The sequence below is a fragment of the Phocoena sinus genome, chromosome 14 (assembly GCF_008692025.1).
Source record: "Phocoena sinus isolate mPhoSin1 chromosome 14, mPhoSin1.pri, whole genome shotgun sequence".
NCBI classification, from domain to species: domain Eukaryota; kingdom Metazoa; phylum Chordata; class Mammalia; order Artiodactyla; family Phocoenidae; genus Phocoena; species Phocoena sinus.
Genome location: NC_045776.1, coordinates 59,475,048 through 59,494,751, shown reverse-complemented (window position 1 = coordinate 59,494,751; position 19,704 = coordinate 59,475,048). Strand labels below are relative to the sequence as shown.

Below are 19,704 nucleotides of genomic sequence, written 5' to 3'. Positions count from 1 at the left end.
GTATTTGTATATCCAACTGCCTACTTGACATCTTCACATGGATGTCTAACAGGCATACCAAACCAAAATAATACTATAGAGAATTCTTAATTTTCTGTCAAACTTCCTCACCTACCCATCATCTCCATTTCAAATGGCACCACCCTCCATCCATCACTTAAGCCAAAAATTCAGAAATGTTGACTCCATCTCTAAAGCGCATCTCAAATTAAATCCATGTCTTTCCACATCAATTGCTACCCACCCCAAGCCACCAAGATCACCTGAATAGGCTAGTGCAAAAACTCTTCAAATTATCCCCCTGCTTCCATTCTTACCCTACTCCTCCCTTCCTCCTTCTCTTAAACACACACACACACACACACACACACACACACACATACCCCTTCTACAAGCAGTGATCAGATCTCTTAAAACTAAAAACCAGATGCTACCACTGACCTGCTTAATTTTTTTGTCGGTTTCCCACTGAAAAAAATCTCAACTCAAACTGAACCATCTATACTATATGAAGCTGAATTAATGGAACAGACGTCTGAAGAAATTTTTAAACCATTTAAAATCCTCAAAGAAATAAGAGAAGACTGATAATATGCAGAAAGACTAAACAGAACCAAGAAAAAATACAGAGTATGAAAGTACAATGATTGAAATAAACAACTCTACAGGTTACATAAACAATAGAAAGAAAAACCCGAAGAATGAGTAAGTAAGCTAGAAGATCAGGCAGAGGACAGTTGCAGAAGGCATCAGAGAGGGATTTTTTTTAAAGGAAAATATTAAAGAAGAGACATTAGAAGTAACAGAATCCATATAATAGAATTCCCAGAAGAAAAAAAAAATGAAGAAAAGATATTTGAAAAAATTACCAATAATTTTCCAAAACTGAGGAAAGATCAAAGATCTCAGATTAAAGTGTGTGGAATACAACCTGGCACACAGTAGACTTCCAATAAATATTTGCTGAATGAAAGAATGAATCAGTGAATATGAATTCAAGGGCCAAACAAGACAGGAAAGGAACTACACCCAGAGACACTATAAACTAAAAAAGATAAACAAAAATTTCAAAATCTTCTAGAGGGGAACTGCAGGTCACACACCCAGGAAATCAAACTGACATCAGAAGTTATGAAAAGCAACATCAGAGGCAAGACAACAATGCAGTAACATTTCAAAATGTTAAGGGAAAAAATTTCAAACCAAAAATCTTTAATCACACTAAGCTATCATTTAAAAGTGAGAGTTCAATAAAGATGTTAAAAAAATAATAAAAATTAAAAAAAATAAAAGTGAGGGTTAACGAATGATATTTTCAGGCATAAAAAGGCCTTATAATGTATATATACGAACACCCTGCTTGAAAATTGCTTTTAAGTAGGCACTCAAAAAATAACTGAAATAAACCTATGAGAACTACTGTGTGATGTATGGGAATTAGAGTAAATAACCTAATAAACCTAATATTTCACACAAAAACAAAAATGACAGACAGATGGATGCTTGAAGAATACCCCTAACAATCCAGAAATAAAATTCTACAAAACATCAACATGGCTGCTGGGACGTTGTGGGGTAGGAGGTGGGGTGGAGGAGACTAGAGGAAGTGAGAAAGTGGTTACAGTACTTCTCTTGTTTGGAGGAAAGAAAACATTAAAATATATTTTAAAATATATTTATAAGATTAAGAAACTGTAGAAGATGAATAAAGATAGTCAATAGAATGTAAATAATTTCCAATATTTGTGTTATTACAATAAATTTATTACATTTATTACAATAAATGAAAATGGATTAAACTCATTAATTAAAAGATATGAGTCTCTGGGCTTCCCTGGTGGCGCAGCGGCTGAGAGTCCGCCTGCCGATGCAGGGGACACTGGTTCATGCCCCGGTTCAGGAGGATCCCACATGCCGCGGAGTGGCTGGGCCCGTGAGCCATGGCCGCTGAGCCTGCGCTCCGCAACGGGAGAGGCCACAGCAGTGAGAGGCCCGCGTACCACAAAAAAAAAGAAAAAAAAAAAAAATACGAGTCTCTGAGATTGGATAAAAATAAGATTCAGCAACATACTTTGTAAAAGAGACCAAAAAAGGATACTAAAATGGTTGACGATAAAAGGATAAGAAGACACACCAGGAAATATAACCCTAGGCTGGTAGACTTTTCTTCAGGCCCCATTCATAAATAATTCAGACCCTTCCTGGTCTGGGCACAGCTCCCTGCCACTCCTGGGCCTGTGGGTTGCAGGGCTGCATTAAAGCTCACACACTAAGAAGGTACCTGTCTATTTTCTTTATAGGACAGGGCTTCAATTTCTGCTTCCTATTATGACTTTGAGTTCTTTTTCCATTTCAGGCACCTGCAGATTCCTCTTTCTTGCTTTCAAGCTCAGCTGTGTTTTTTAAATATTTTATTTTTATCTAGCTTTCTGTATACATTACTAAAATAGAAGGGAGCATCCCCAGTCTGCCTCATAGTCCAGAAGTCCCCAGAAGATGCACTTAATTTCTTAATCTTTTTATTTTTACTTAAAAATTTTTAATCTTAATTTCTTCATCTATATTATGCAATGGTAATGCTCAAATAATAAGGCTATGAGAAGTAAATAAAATATCTTAGCATACATAGTCCTTGGTGCATATAAAATATTCAAATGCTGCCCTCTAAATTTACCAGCAATTTTACATCCTACCTAAAGAAAGTAAAGCTAAAACCGTAAGCATGGAATGGAAATTGCTAACTTTTTTCCTGCTCCAGCTTCCACTGGGCTGCAGCTATGCTGAGGGTAAAAATGATTCCTCCAAAATTGTTTTGAGAAAAAAAAGGTAACCAGTAAAGGACCAGCAACAGAATTCAATGACCCTTAAGAGTCATTCAGTAGGGACTTCCCTGGTGGTCCAGTGGTTAAGACTCTGCACTTCCACAGCAGGGGTCATGGGTTCGATCCCTCGAGGAACTAAGATCCCGCATGCAACACAGTGCAGCCAAAATAAAATGGTTACTTTAAAAAATAATAAATAAATAAAGGTCATGGAGCTCGTCCTTTAAAAAAGAAAAAAAAAAAAGAGTCATTCAGTTAGGAAAGTGACTATTATTTTCTCTGATTTGATCTGGGAGCCTGAAGTCCAAGATTCTACGCTGAGATCTACCACTGACTTTTTGGTTGACCTTCATCACTTCTCAGTATCTGTTTCTTCTTGAAAGTTAGGCTAGATAACATTGAAGATCTCCTATTTTTCCAAAATTCTGATTCCAGAATAAGATATTTAGAACAGTTTCACTCCATTCTATTTTTCTATGAATACAAAAATGATAGCTTAAAGTATTAAACAATGACATCCTTATTGCTGTGTTCCCCCATGCAAAAAAAGTAAACCATTAGACATAAATACTAAACATTTCCTATTTGCACAAAGACCAAAAGCTTAATTCCCTCACACTTAAAAAGTGGTCTTAAAAAATAATGGAAAAGGCCTCATGGTAAATGGTCATGCTTCTGGGATATTAACTGTACCTCCCTAACACCTCAACTACTTAAACAATTCACGTGAGAATTCAGTGTATGAAAAGGGTTTGTGCTTGCTTTATCACACCTTCTCAAAGTAAGGCATGGTTGATTTTCACCACGATGTTTTCTGGCAGCTATTCCGTAACATTTTTCCCACAAGAATAATATGGCTGTATTCCAGACCAAGACATTAGTATCATCAAAATCACAAATTTAACCAACAGCATGAAAAAGATGAAAACATCCACATCCTTTAAAATAAACTGTCCTCAACACTACCCTTAAGACGATATTTTTTAAAGTCCTTAAGGAATGTTTATGGTCTATTTTATACAGTTCTATATTAACTTTTTTAAAAATAAATTTTTTTATTTTTATTTTTGGTTGTGTTGGGTCTTCGTTGCTGTGCGCAAGCTTTCTCTAGTTGTGGCGAGCGGGGGCTACTCTTCGTTTTGTTGCGCAAGCTTCTCATTGCGGTGCCTTCTCTTGTTGCGGAGCACAGGCTCTAGGCGTGCAGGCTTCAGTAGTTGCAGCACGCAGGCTCAGTAGCTGTGGCTTGCGGGCTCTAGAGCGCAGGCTCAGTAGTTGTGGCCCACGGGCTTAGTTGCTCCGTGGCATGTGGGATCTTCCCAGACCAGGGCTTGAACCCGTGTCCCCTGCATTAGCAGGCGGATTCTTAACCACTGCGTCACCAGGGAAGCCCTATACAGTTCTATATGAACTTTTATAATGAGCATGTACTCCTTGTATAATCTACAAATAAAAATTTTAAAAATAATAAAATAGGTCGACTTACACTTGGTTTGCTCTGGAGAACTACAGTGTTCTGGTTAGAACCCACGGGGAAAAAATAATGAGATGGCAGGTGAGAGAACTACTTTAGAGAGAGGAAGAGGGAAAGAGGTAAAAGGTACTTTCATGTGTTTTATGTTTTCTAACCCAGCCATGAGAATAGGAAAGGAAGCAAAAGATTCAGGACAGAAGCTCAATCCAGTAAATATAGGCTGCACTTTGGGTTGGTGTTGCTATATATTATCTCCTTTGGAAAGCTGAGCATGGCAGTTAATTTAGAAGACTATACCAAGTAAATGCACTGTAAATAGTCTATCTGGTTTAGCTCTATGTGTGTATTACCTTCAAAATTCCACAAAGGTAACCAACAGTATGAAACAGAGTAAGATTTAGGCAACCAAACTGCTTGAAATGTAAACAACCAAGGGTTCATGCTTGCTATATCATACCTTCCCAAAGTAAGCCATGGTTGATTTTTAGCACAATGTTTTCTGGCAGCTATTCCATAACATTTTCCCACAAGAAAATGACTGTATTCCAGACCAAGAAATTACACACGCCCACGCAAGATAGCAGACCACATTGAAGGGACAGCAAAAACTGAAACACAAGAGGGTAGAAAATGAGGCTAAAGAGGAGGAAGGGAGCAACATGAAGCACCTCGTCATTGTGTTGTTTGATCTTTATGATGACAAAAGCAATTTAAGGCTTTAAAAAAAGGCAGTGACACAATTCAAGCAGCATGTTTAAAAAGGTGCCATGGGGGGAAAAAAAGTGCCATTGGTGAAACTCTGGAAAACACACTAAAGAGGAATTACAAGAGAGACACGGAGACCACTTCAATTGTAACGACCAGACTGTGAGGTGGGAAGGAATAGTCAGCAAGAGCAAGGAGGCTAGAACGACATCAGCAACAAGAAGTAAAAATGTTCTGAAAATAATTTAAAAGAAACAATTAGCATTTATCTGTTATATTTATCTTCCAATAGTAATGACTAAACAATACCTCAAATTTTTAAAAAATAAAATTCTCATTACTTCATTAGATAATATTTACAAAAGAGATTAGTGGTAAAAAGATTTTTTGGGCACTGTCAAACAGTGGACCATAAAGGATCACGTTCTAACAATGCATTTAGAATTTTTAAAGAAAGTAATACAGGCAGCTGGGTTTACAATGATCTATTTGCCCTCGCTATGTACATATATTTATATATACATTCATTTCCAGATGTAAAGGTCGACATATAAAATACTCATCTGCAATGGGGAGTTGACATAAATGACTTCTAAGGTTCTAAGATTCTAAAAAAATGAGTTGCTGGGTTTACTGACCTCTTTCTAGCCCTACAGGGCTCTAAATGTGCAACTTCCGTAGACCAGCAGAGGGCTGCAACAGCCCAGAGAAAATGGTGAGGCAGCTTGACTTGCATCTCTGGCACTGGGCGGTGGAAAAATTACAATACTGAAAGTAGAGAACTAACAACCACTACGTATTCACTTCACTGTCAACAGATTCTAAAAGGGGGCAAGAGCAACCCCCCAAAGCCTGAAAACTAGAAGCACTCAAAATTAAGCATTTTGCCACCAGCTCCTTTCTCTTCCTGCAAAATAGCAGTGTTTGGAAGCAGAACAAAATCTCACTAACATAGGGTAATTAGAAGGGAAAAAAGCCAGTCAAAATGAGTTAGCAACTCACACTTCCTTTCAGACCACGGCTCCACACCACTGCTACCAGATTAAACTTCCTAAAATGATAATGTCATTAGGTTACTCTCACATCTACTTTGCCAATCTGTTCTGCATACAGTGCAGTGAAGTCTTTACTTTGCCTAGATTTTAAGGTAGATTTCTACCTCATGTATACAAATCTTATTTTCAACTCCTCTAGTGAGACTGCTCTTACTGTTTTACACAATATGCAACAGAGAGACTTCCCTGGTGGTCCTGGTGGTCCAGTGGTCCCCTTCCAATGCAGGGGATGCGGGTTTGATCCCTAGTCGGGGAACTAAGACTCCACATGCCATGGGGCAACTGAGCCCTCGCACCACAACTACTGAGCCCACACGCCTGAACTAGAACGCCCGCGTGCCGCAAACCACAGCCCACACGCTCTGGAGCCCGCACGCCACAACTAGAGAGAAGCCTGAGTGCCGCAACAAAAGATCCCGTGTGCCGCAACTAAGACCCGACGCAGCCAAAAATATAAATTAATGAATACATAAATAAGTACATAAATAAATAAAAATGGGCAGGGAATGAAAAAATATGTAATAGAATTGAAACGGAAAAGGTCACTGTGGTGAACTTTGTATAAAGAAACAAATCTACATAGGTCTAGGGAAAGGGCAGATCCACTGTTAGGAAAAGTTTGTGCAAAGAGGGAGATAGGAATTTGCCTGGGGAAGTGAGGAAATGGCTCAAGGAAAGGTATACAGGGGGGTTCAACTGAATTGTAATTCTTAAGGTTGGTGATAGGTAGAAGGTTCTCACTATGCTATCTTCTGTACCTTTTAAATTATTTGAACTATTTCAAAATTTAAAAAAGTTTTTGGTATTTTACTTTGCCCCTCAAAAGACAAGCAGCCCATCTACTCAAAAGATCATACGCCTGGTGGCATTCTCAGTACTACTCACACTTTAATCCCAAATAATGCCCTCATTTTTACGGCTATTTTTTTAAATATTTATTTATTTATTTTTGGCTGCACTGGGTCTTCGCTGCTGTGCGCGGACTTTCTCTAGTTGCGGCGAGCGGGGGTTACTCTTTGTTGTGGTGCGCAGGTTTCTCATTGCGGTGGCTTCTCTTGCTGCGGAGCACGGGCTCTAGGCGCGCGGGCTTCAGTAGTTGTGGCTCGCGGTCTCTAGAGCGCAGGCTCAGTAATTGTGGCGCACGGCTTAGTTGATCCGCGGCGTGTGGGATCTTCCTGGACCAGGGTTCAAACCTGTGTCCCCTGCATTGGCAGGCAGATTCTTAACCACTGTGCCACCAGGAAAGTCCCAACGGCTTTCTTTATAAATGATAGGTACATACTTCAGCCTTAAATGAAAGGAAAAAGACTTCTAATTGCTTAGATAATTGGGTGCAGTTTGAATAGTGGCACATTAAAAAAATAGAGATTTGAGATAAAGGATATGGCATAAAAAACCAGAATCGTTTATGATAATCATGGCTTCTGCAGTGTAAGTCTGAGATCCTGAAAATCATCTTTATCTACACCCAAACTCTCTATGCAGTTAGAGGTACTGAAATCAGTACCCCGCCCAAGAGAGCAAAACTTATGGAAGTATTAAGTTATTTCTAATCCACATACCACATCATTCCCACCCTGACCCAACAATAAGGTGGGTTATTAGCACTACTTCAACTAAAGCCAAAGTTGTAGCTTCCATACAACTTCACACCAGGGCTGAACTGTCTGGGCCTTTAGTCCTGACCTGCTACCTCCGTCTTCTGTACACTCTCCAACATAAACCCACTTGCTATACTCCACACAAGAATTCAGGACAACTGCCAAATTTAAATGAAGTATAATCTACAAATATATGAATCACTATGTTGTACACCTGAAACTAATATGATTGATATTGTAAATCAACCAGACCTCAATAAAAAAAAGAATTCAGGATAACTGCATATAGGGCATTTAAGAGAAAACATGCTCTAAACTGACTTAGGGTAGTAGTATTATTGGTTGCTCTTTTAGTCAGGGCAATTTAGGATTATAAACTGTTTCCCTGCCAAAGTATGCTGAGGAGAAGAATAAGAAATATGGTACGGAGGGACCAAAGCATGGTAAATTCACTGTCTTTTAACAGCTGTAAAAGTAAGTAACAAGAAAAGTGTGGCACTATGGAAACTCCAACCCCAGTGACAAACAATATGTATGTATTTGGTTTTATTTTTAAAATAAAACATTTCCTGAAATATAATCATGTAAATGTTATGAACTGTGGATAAAAAAGGCAAATCTCACTGATGATACTGATGTTAAACAACTTTATCTATGAAAAGAAATATACTATAAAAAATAAATGCATAAAAACACAAATTAGGACTATTTAAGAATGTAACAGTTCTACATCAAAAATTCAACTTAAATTTCCAAGTCAGTGATTCTTAGTCTTTTTTGGACAGACCCATCTCAGAACCTGAAAGCCATAGGTTCTTTCACTAAAAAATTTGCAGTGTAACTTCCAAATGTTTACAGAACCTCTCTGTAATTATGGGTCCTTGTTTTAAGTAATTATCTCTTGCAGCTAGATTTTAAGCTCCATACAAGAAGTCTTCTTCAGATATGTGCTTAGCATTGGCACCTAAAACCTTAAAACCTAAGCACCTTTTCAATGATCTCTTTGTCTCCTACATGAATTCTATACGACCTCGAATTCTTTTCTAAGAAAATCTGTATTACATTACTCCCCATCTTGGAAATTAATTTTTATTAAGCTCTTCTTCCTAGCAATCATGGCCTTTTTCATCTGCTACCCATCTTTTCTCCCTTAGTCCCAGTTCATCCTCTTCTGCCAGTCAGACCATCCTCCTGTCATTAGCATCGGGGTGATCCTTTACAGTGTGATGGAATCTATGGTACAACAATGAACAAGACAGACATGATCCATGTCCTCGAGGGCTCACCACGTTCCTTTCTACGCCAACTAGAAAGCAATTTGAATGACTAAACAATAATACTGTTCGCCTATTCCACATGTCTATGTTTTGTTCACTGAGTGTAAATCCTTTAAAAAAAAACAACCTACGATATTGTCTTCGCTTATATTTTTCTAAACTCCTGCCTCAACGCTAAATGCAATAGCGTTCATAGAAACATTTATTTAAAATTTGTTAACTAAACGTGCAGTGTTTAAAACCTTCTTGATTATATCCATAATACTAGCTCATTGTGGCAAAACTTGAAAATACAGAAAAATAAAAGAAATTCTGGTTACTTTCATATTCAATATCCAGAGATAATCTGTCACACTGTCAGACTGGATCATTCAAGAACTTTCACTCCTTGTAAAAATCCATAATACAAAACAATTATTTTCCCCATAAAGGCTCATATTTTATCTATCATTTTACCTTTTTTTCTCTTAATAATATCAGCTTCTTTGAATGTGCAGTTTTGTAAAGGAGCAATACAGACACTAATTTAAACTCATCTGTATAATGGCAACAAGATAAACTTCACAAGGTAATGGTAAAGAGTGAATCAAAAGTTATGTGGAGAATCCATTATCAATCACAGGACATTTGTAATTATGCCTCTGACCAAAGGATATGAAGTATCAATTCACAGAAGAGAAAATGCAAATGATTATTTCTCCATGTATTAGCTAATGATCCAAATTCCTGTAGCTAAAATCAAACCCTTCATACCGCAATTAAAGATGAAAGCCTTGGATGTAAAATGACAGCGGTAATATAACTTAAATGTAATGACACAAATTTTAATTGGTAACCAACAATTGTTTACTTTCAACAGCTTGAGCACAAATAGAAGGCAAAGAGGTATTTTTTTGTCCTGTTGGACTGCAGCTTAAAGAGAACACTCATCTTCATTCTTGGGATGTTTTTATGAATTCTGGAAGACAGGGATAATTTCTGAAGGTTGAAGAACCACTACTGGGTGATCACCTCAGCTATCAATCTACAAACGAATTGGGTTGATCTTAAGAAAAAATTTTTCTCAAAGTAATAAAATTACATTTATATAACACTTACAAATTTTAAGTTAGTTCTTGAGTAATAGCACCTAGAGTTGGAGACATTCCAGTAACAACTTTTTGAAGTTTCTTCATAACTAGGTATGTAAAATATCTATTCTCATCATATATTAAAATAACACATATGTAAGTATCTAACAGTACCTAGAATACTAAAGCTCAATAAAAGGTCTTTTCTTTGATCACCAAGTAACTTCCAAATAGTCAAAATTAAACTCTGGTAAAAAGAACTTATTTTAACTCAGAGGTTGCAAAACTTTAGTACATAATATTAAAATATAAGCCAAGGCTTTATTCCTAGTTACAATATTTTTGTGCAAATTACGGTAGGAAACATTCTGTAAATTTAAAATTTTCTCATCTAAGTGACATCATTAACCACCAGCACTAATTAGTAAAGTGGTATAAAGAATGTTTTTAGTATTTACTCCCACCCTGCTTGTTAAAGTTTCAGAAGTGGTAGAACAGAATGGAAGAAAGCTGTGTACAATGCGGCTTTGGTGGAAGAGAGAATAAAAGTAGGTGTTTCTTTCCTCTTCCTTCAGATTTGCTAATGCTTCTCTTTCACGAGTGCATTTCAAAGGAGTCTAGCATTACTCCAGAGAATTTTAACCTGGATCCTATCCATGGTTCAATATCATTAGATTAGCGGATTTTTTGCTCAACTCAGAGTAGCTGTGAAATTCAAGAGATCGGATATAAAATGTACTTCATGAACTACAGAACACCGTAATTTTTTACATACTATTATCTTTTATCGTGAGTTACTACAGCTATTTCTAGAAAGAGAGAGCCACACACACATGGTTTTTGTTCTCCATTAGAAGTCAGAATGCCAAAAAAACTCCTATGTAGGAAGAACAACAATCTGAAATGTAAGAAGCTACAGGACTCTCCCAACTCTTTCAAGCAATAAGGTAGTTTAACAACATAGTATTTATCACAAGTATTTGTGGTATCTCCCCCAATTGTGGCCCAAATACAAACTGATAAACAGAAATGTAAACTACTACATATTTTGAAACAATTTTAGTGCAATAAACAAATATTAAGGGACTGGCCAAAAAAAGACACAATTTTTAAAAGCCGAAGAAAAATGATTTTGCAGCTTCGTAATTTACCTCTTCTATTTACCTCAATTTGGAAGCATTTCTGTATTTAAACCTAATTCTCTAAGAACTTAAATTTGAATTTGAATTTCTTAGAATTGTGGAGGTTCCACTAATCAGAAAACCTAGTTTTGGTTGCTATTTTCTAACCTGGACAAACTCATATTTACTCTTGCTGGATCTATTCCTTTATAAAAGTCCCAAATGAATTTGGTTAGTTATCTTTTTCCTTCAGTCACTCTGTTTAAAGTATGTTTCCTTAGAACAATGAACATCAATATCAAGGTGGAGTCTGTTAGAACAGCCTCTTAGTACTAACAACTGTAGTCCTTCTGTTGCTGGCGAGACTAATTTGCTTCTGACAACACAAAAAAACCCAACTACATCAGCATCTCATTAAAAGGCTTGCTGGACTGTTTTCCACAATTCTCATAAGGTATTTTCTTTTCTTTTTGTTTTTTAACCAACATAGTAGAAGGTAGAATGCTGCCCCCCACCTCACCAAATTTTTCACCAAGTCAGAAACTTAAAAACTGCCCTAAAACTTCTCAAAATCAGCTGAACACTCTTAGAGGTAGAATACAGAGAAATGGTTAAGAATGGGGACGGCAGAGTCTGTCACTTTTTTAGGTCTGTGAATATCTGTACACCACTTAACAGTTCAAAGCCTCATTTTCCTCAGCCACAGTATCTGTTTTACAGGGTTATTATGAAAATTATCTGAAATATTTCACTTAAAACTTTGAACACAGATACGTGCAGATTCTACATGCTCAACAAATGTTTATCATAACCTTTAGCTTCAAGGTTACAAATAATCCATGTATGTAACACTACAATACTACAATGATGTTCCCAGTATTATCGATTTAAAGCGCTAAAAGAAAAAGGTCTTTAAACCTAACAGCAAAAGTCAACAGTGTCTTAACATTTCTGCACTTATATTTTAGATCTACAACATAACCTTAACATGAACTACTAAAAAGCTGAGTTTATAAAGGAAATTACCTCCTGTTATTGCCATTATCTAGAAACTAGCAACAAATTAACATTGCTACTAAGATACTTTCACTATTACTTTTAAAATGCCACTGCCTGTTAAAGAAACAGATTATGCATGCATGAGTGTATATGAGAATGTTTTCAAATGCTATACGAAGAAACTTCATATTCTCCAGAGGAAGTCAGGCTCTAACAACCGCAATATTTAAAATGTTCATAAGAGGCTTTACTAAGATTAGAACTAAGTAGGGATCAGAAAATGTTATCTACAGGGAGTTATAATCTATAAAACAGCAGGTGCTCAAAACAATGACGCTAAGGCTAAGCAAAAACCTAGGGATCTAGACACCTTAGATAATACAGTAGAAAACTGTTATTTATTTTAAAAATAATGTCAACACTTTTTATATAGATGAAAGCTTATATTATATAATGTGCTTTCCATACGTAATCACATTTGTTCCATCAAACAATCCTGTAAATTGTGTACGAAAATTATTTTTTTCAGATTACAAAGGCAAGGTTCTGAAAGTATGATTTGTCAAAAACCACAGTTAGGAAGTGACAAATCAAGAATGTAAACCCTGGCCTTCTCACTTTTATTTGCCTGTTCTGTCCACTACTCCATAAAGCTACTTCTTCAAGAAAGAAGCAAATTAGCGTCTTCAGAAAAAAAAATCTCTAGGCCAAACCACAGACTGTTTTAATTAGCTGTGCTGACTTGGGTAAGTCATTCCCCCTTACCAGGCCTTTATTTTCTCATCTGTAAAATGAGGGAAACGGATTAGAAAATCTGAGGTCTCTTCCAGTTCTAAGGATAAATCTCTAAACTACAACCTTTACAGAGTACAAGCATTTTACAAATACATGTTGATGTCAGCTTCCACAACAAGTTCCAAGTCAGAAAGTGGTGTCATTAGCTATTAAGCAACCTACTGCAATTACTGGATAAATTCTTCATGTCTGATAGATGTTGCTTCAGTAGCATCAAGTTTATATACAGAAAGCTGTCTAAACCTTTTATGGACTACGATGAACATGATTAATCTCACTATTCATTCTCCTTTTAGCCTGAAACAATGCTCTTAAAACATAAGAATGGCTTACAGAAAATTTAACTACTCATCAACTCATACCAAGAAACTGAACATTTTTACTATTATTTTTATTCTATAGAATAAAAACCTCTTTTCCAATGAAGAGCTTTCCAAATATCCCTATTTCTCCAGTCTACCTCGAAGATTTATCAGTTACCTTTTACAGCAACTTCTATAGCAAAAAAAAAAAAAAAAGTAACATAAACAATTTGATAAAAACATCTTCCCTTTAAATTCATTCCACCAGTTGGGCGCTCGTCTCCAAACAAAATTCAAGCTTTTTTCCCCCTTCCTGGTATTAAAGAACTAAAATCAAAGACCGCACAATGTATTTCCACCTACTAAGTTCTTTCCTCATCTGAATACTTTATTTTCTTTACTCTGCCTCAAATAGTCTTCAAGGAATACACACCCAGAGATTTCCACTTTCCCAGCTCTGCTTGTTCATAAAACCATCCTAACAACGACTATGGAAACCAGAGAGATTAAGAACATTACAGGCATCCTGCTCTTTTCCTTCCATGAATACTACTTAGGTTTTACTTCATTTTAACACCTTGCCTGTCCCTAAAATAGAACACATACCCCGAATAGTTAGGCTTGACCTTACTCAGTCAACCGTCTGCAGACCTTTAGAAATTTGGTTACTGCTTGTGTCGACTATAAAAGATCTTTCAGTAAAGCCTTCCCCCCCTTGCCTATGAAACATTTCGAATGTTTACATGTTTTTGCGTTTAGCCCAAATTAAAGACTTTTCCCAACAAGCTTAGCTAATATAACGACTTGATCTTACACAGTCGACACTATCTCATTTTGTTTTTTAAGCCACTTGGCACCAATATAGCACATGTTCTGCCAGTTCTGAGCTAATCTCCAGGAAAGCCTTTGTATAACGACTGAAGAAACTGAAACAGATCAGTGCCCAAGATTTTTAAGAGCCTATATAATCATGTTTTTAATCAACAGTCAATTTATTTTAAAATAGCTATTTCACCAGTTCGCCTTCTTTTATAATTTACATAAACCGTTTTAAAATAAAAAAGGACACATGACTGAGAACTCAGGTTCACTTCAACTTCAGGATTAGAGCCAATTCCGAAGTGTTAAGGATCTCTGGGTCTGCGACCCTTTTCACTGCGTCCGCAGGGTGGAAATTACACTCTCGACCGCTAACACCGCTTAAAATGTTTCCTACGGTTTCTACGGGTGCAAGAGTGTCAACTTCCCGTCCTAAACTGTTTCTTACTGTTATGATTAAAACAGCTGTCAGCTGGGCTTCGGTAACCTCTTTGTACAACCGTTTATTCAACGCTTTGGGAACCTCGAGGCTGCGTCACACCGTGTTACCCTCGAACTAGCTCCAAGAACCCGGCGGCCCGAGGGTCCGAAAACGCCGGGGCCCGGCTCGCCCGCGCCGCGAAGCTGCCTACCCGCGGCCCCGGGCTGGGGGCGCCCCGCCCCGCCCCCACCCCGCCCGGCTCCCGGCGGCGCCCCCCCGGCCGCGCACACTCGCTCCCTCGTTCCCTCGCACGCACACGCGCCGCGGCCCCGCCATGTTCCGGGAGCGGCGCGGCCGCCCGCGGAGCCCCCGCCCCCCGCTCGGGCAGCTCCCGCCGCGCCGCGACCACTGCGCTCCCAGCGGGGCAGCCGTACTGTCAGCGCGGCGCCGCAGGGCGGGGCGAGTCCCTACCTCGCTCGGGGGAGGGGACGGGAGCGGGCGCAACTGAGGGGCTCCTCCCGGGCTCCGGGGCCGGGGCTTGAAACCGCGCCCCTCCTTCCTTCTCGCCTGTCGCCACGCCCCCCTCGCCCGCACGGACCCGAGGCACGGCCGGCGCGGGAGGGTCTACCCCCGGAACGAGGGCCTCGGCGCCGCCGTCGCTGTCGTGGTCTTCGCCGCCGCCGCGAACGCCGCCAAGGCCGGGCTCGAAAACATCTCCGGTCTCCGCCGCCCCTCACCACAGCCTGCTCGCTCCCAGGACGGCGCCGTCCGGCGATTGGCCGCGGCGCGGGCACGTGACGCGCCGGGCACGGGACGGGCGGCGTGAGCGCTCCGCCCCCGGCCCCGCCGCCCCTTCCGCCCGCCTCCCCGCGCCGCGGCCCGCCGCTCTGCCTGGGCCGGGAGAAGCTTCCCGAGCCGGGGGCGGGGGTCGGGGCGTACCAAGTGGACGCGGGGGTGCGGACCCCACCCGCCTCGCCGCCTCCCCTCCGCCGGCACCAGCCCCAGAAGGGAGGGGCCTAGGGGAGCGAGGGAGCCGCGCAGGCGCCGCCGACGTGCCGGGCCGGCGGGTGCCGCTTCGCGCTCTGCGGCGACCATGGCCGTGGCAGTGACTGGAAACTTCTGGAAATGGCGGCGGCGAGGAAGAGGAGGCTCTGTCTACGTTGGGTATTCACATGTTATTTTTGCGGGGGCGGGCGGACGAGTTTGCGAGCTGGGACCCGGGAGAACAACGCTGCTGCCCCGGCTGGCGGTGGAGGCGGGTGTCCGCCCCGGCTCGCGGTGGACTGCGGGCCAGGGGGCGTTGGGAAAGGCGGTGCGCCCTGGGTCCGCGCACTGCGCCTGCGCGCCGACGGCCGCACCTGCGGAAGCACGGGGCTGGCCAGGCCGCAACGCGCCCCTCACCTGAGCCATGTGGGCCCCGGGCCCATCCCTAAAGCACGTTCGCGTGCACCTGTCGCGGGGACTGCATGGACTCTGCAATACGCCCTCTCACAGTCACACCTTCGGATGACCTTTTCAGACAAATTTAAGTGCATTTTCCCCCATCCGAGATAGTACTTCTCAGGGCACTGCCAGCTGGAGGACAGTGCAGGAGGGAAATTTACCGCCTCGGCGGTCCAGCTGCTGGCACTCTGACTTGCTCTGGAGGGTTATCCGCGACAGTTTGTACTTGCCCTTATTTAACCACCAAAGGGATTACATAATCGGAGGGAAACCATTTTATTGCGTTCCATTTGGACGCTTTTTATTTACATTGAGGTTAATCCGCGACAATTTGTGCATGCCTTTATTTAACCATAAAAGAGCTTGCGTAATTGGAGGGAAACCATCTTCCTCCTCATCGTTGTGTCCTCCAAACTACAGCACGCACTTGTGACTTAATGAGTGAAGTTACGAATTTATGTCATTAATCAGATGATATATTTCAGACTTGACAGAGAAAGATAAATCCCAGCATTTAACCATATAAAGCATAAACTTGCATTAAACATCACTATTTTTTACTTTCCTAGGTTCCTGATTTCTCCTACCTTTAAAAATATTAGGTTCAATATGAATTGTAAGAGAGCACCTTGTGGCTAGAAGTGGATCACTGTTACGTATAATTTGGATATTTATGGCATGAAATACAAAGAAAAATCCACTAAAAATTTAACCAACTCTTGTCTGACTTCAAGTCGTTGAGTTGGTTCTCATTTAGCTCGCTGTCATAGGGAGAATGGATGGCAGTGGCAATAGCTATTTCTACAGCAGTACGAGCCTCAGTTCAAAACTGAAAGGTAGCTAATCTTGAATTTGCTGAAATCAATTAACCATAATTCATGCCATAATTATCTGCACAATCTTATTACTTAAAAGTCACTGAATACATGAAAGACTCAAGGCAATTGTGATCCAAGGCACTGTACTGACTACACTTGAATAGGACACTATCTGTAAAAGAAAAGTTCATTGTAGAATCAGTCAAGTTGCAAAAAAAATTTTATTGAAGCTCCTATTAAGATTATACGCGACAAATTATAAGTCAGCCACAGTTTGTTATTGGAAAGGTTCAAAATCAAGGGAAGAGGAGCTAATTTTCCTTTTCAGTGTGAAACTAGAAGTATAAATCAAGAAGTTAATTCTTATTATGGATAGAGACCTCAAAAGAAGCTGGAGCTAGTAGACTAGTAAGTTGCTAAGGCTGTTAATTATAGAGCCTGTCTTTCATTGGCTCAAATCCTGGAATCCATCTTCAGCAAGTGGGCAAAATATCTTCTATCTCAAAAGAAGCTGGAGCTAGTAGACTAGTAAGTTGCTAAGGCTGTTAATTATAGAGCCTGTCTTTCATTGGCTCAAATCCTGGAATCCATCTTCAGCAAGTGGGCAAAATATCTGTTTTCTTAATAGTACCAGGAGATCAAGGAACCCAAGCATTAAACATCACTCTTAGCCAAGGTTAAGTTTTATTACATTTATTTAGGGTTATTACTAGCAGACACTTAAAATGTGTGTATTTGATATCTAGAAGCCATCTGCAAAATTTACTTTCTTTCCAACTTCTTACCTTTAGAATCAACTACTGTTACGTTTTGCTACATGATGTACAGTTAGATCATTCAAAAAAATCCTGCCATATTTCAGGAAGGTGAATATAATAAAATAAAAATACAATCTCAATCATGGCTTATCATATGACAGTCTATACAGATGTAATGCTTTAATACTCTTATGACTATCATCATGTTGTAGGACTTATTAGGGCAATGGCTCCATCCAGTCACAGCAAGTAATTCTGAGGAATTGGTAGCTTTCCCTAGCTACCCTCAGTAGCCGCTCCAAAAACCACCAAAAAAGCCAGACATTAGATTCTTTGCCCAGTAGGAAAAATGACAAGTTGATTTGTTGGTTCATTTTTGTAATAAAAAAATTTAAATAGCAATAAGAACATTTCCTCCCTAAATATCTTTTTTGTAAAAAACAGCACAGAGCTAGGAACTGAGAAGAGGAAATAAGGGAGCAAGTGGTGTTAGACACATCAACACTGCCAACTTCTCCTTACGGGTTTCAAAAATAGGCTGGGATATAGCTTCATCTCAGGCAACCGAAAACTGGCAAGAAAATTTTAATCAGTGTGTTCATATACATTTGGAACCATCTTGGATTACTGTAATGAAATTTTACTTGCCAGGTGTTTTTAAAAGCCTATCTGTAGTTATTAAAACCAGTGCTCTTGTGTTAAAAATTGATAGGATTTTCAAGAAAAATGGACAAAAAGATTAAGCAAGATTCAACTCAAAATCGTAATATGTACTACTGCAGTACAATGTAAGTGATGATCTAAGAACTATAGAATATGTTTTGATAATGATATAACAGTATGGCTATAATTATAACGACCTAAAATCAATATTCTGCTTCTAAAGTAGTACATAAGTTAATAATCAGTGCATATCCTTAATACATGACTTGTTTTTTCACCCAGTATCTGAAACCTTCCCACTCCTAAAATTTCGTCTAGTGGGGAAAAAAAAAAAATTATGTCAAAGTGTAAGGCATTTTTTACAATAGTAACTTTAATTTAAAGGAATACCTGTAATTTTTCATACTTTTAAATAAAAAGCTTAACAGCTAACAGAAGATAGACTTTTTTTTTTTGAAGAGGGAAAAATAATAGTAAAAGTAGTTGCCTGTGGGAAGAAGGTCTGAGGGCTCTAGGGTAGAAGGGAGCATTTTCACTGTGTTACCTTTTTGTGCCACTTGAAAAATTACTGTCGTTGTTACCTTCCTAGGTAAAAAACAAAAACTAGTTAGTTTTTTTAACATCTTTATTGGAGTGTAATTGCTTTACAGTGTTGTTAGTTTCTGCTGTATAACAAAATGAATCAGCTATATGTATACATATATCCCCATATCCCCTCCCTCTTGCATCTCCCTCCCACCCTCCTTATCCCATCCCTCTAGGTGGTCACAACGCACTGGGCTGATCTCCCTGTGCCATGCAGCTGCTTCCCACTAACTATCTTTTACATCTGGTAGTGTATATATGTCCATGCCACTCTCTCACTTCGTTCCAGCTTACCCTTCCCCCTCCCCATGTCCTCAAGTCCATTCTCTACATCTCTACATCTGTATCTTTATTCCTGTCCTAGGTTCATCAGAACCATTTTTTTTTTTAAGATTCCATATATGTGTGTTAACATACAGTATTTGTTTTTCTGACTTGCTTCACTCTGTATGACGGACTCTAGGTCCATCCACCTCAGAAAAAGTAACTCGACTTGCTTCACTCTGTATGACAGACTCTAGGTCCATCCACCTCAGTAAAAGTAACTCAATTTCATTTCTCAAAAACTCGTTTTTAAAGACAGTCTTAAAAATAATCACATTTTTAAGCATCATAGTTATTAGTCTGTAATAAGACCAAGGCCAAACAGTGACTTGGAGAAATCCTGAAAGTGGATTAGTTTAGATCTATCCCTGAATTTAAAGCTGGCTATTAATTTTTTATTCCAGCTTGCAAAACTCATAGCTAGTTTCTTGAACTGGATATTATATACAAAGGGTTTTATTCTTTCTTCCAAGTTGTAATATGCATTCAGCTGAGGAGTATATTTCCCATATCCACTAAACCTTCCAACTCAAGTTACACTTCCAGTTTCTTCCCCCACTTAGTTTTTGTATACTTGCAGGGTCAGAATAGCCCAGGATAATATCAAAGTGTTTTGTACCTTCCTTTTTTAAAAATGATAAATAGTACTTCTAGA

General features: G+C 39.5%; 1 protein-coding gene across 7 annotated transcripts in view; it reads right to left on the bottom strand.

Annotated features, from left to right (window-relative positions):
• The window catches only part of ANKRD12 (ankyrin repeat domain 12), a 114,384-nt gene extending 99,144 nt beyond the window's left edge, over window positions 1-15,240 (bottom strand). For 2 of the 7 annotated variants that reach the window (XR_004345466.1, XM_032603248.1), the window contains exon 1: window positions 14,930-15,240. The gene's annotated coding sequence lies outside the window, so the exon portion shown is untranslated. The remainder of the gene's footprint in view (window positions 1-14,929) is intronic. The other 5 variants (XM_032603252.1, XM_032603250.1, XM_032603249.1 and 2 more) reach the window with 4 other exon arrangements.
• Window positions 15,241-19,704: the final 4,464 nt, after the last annotated feature.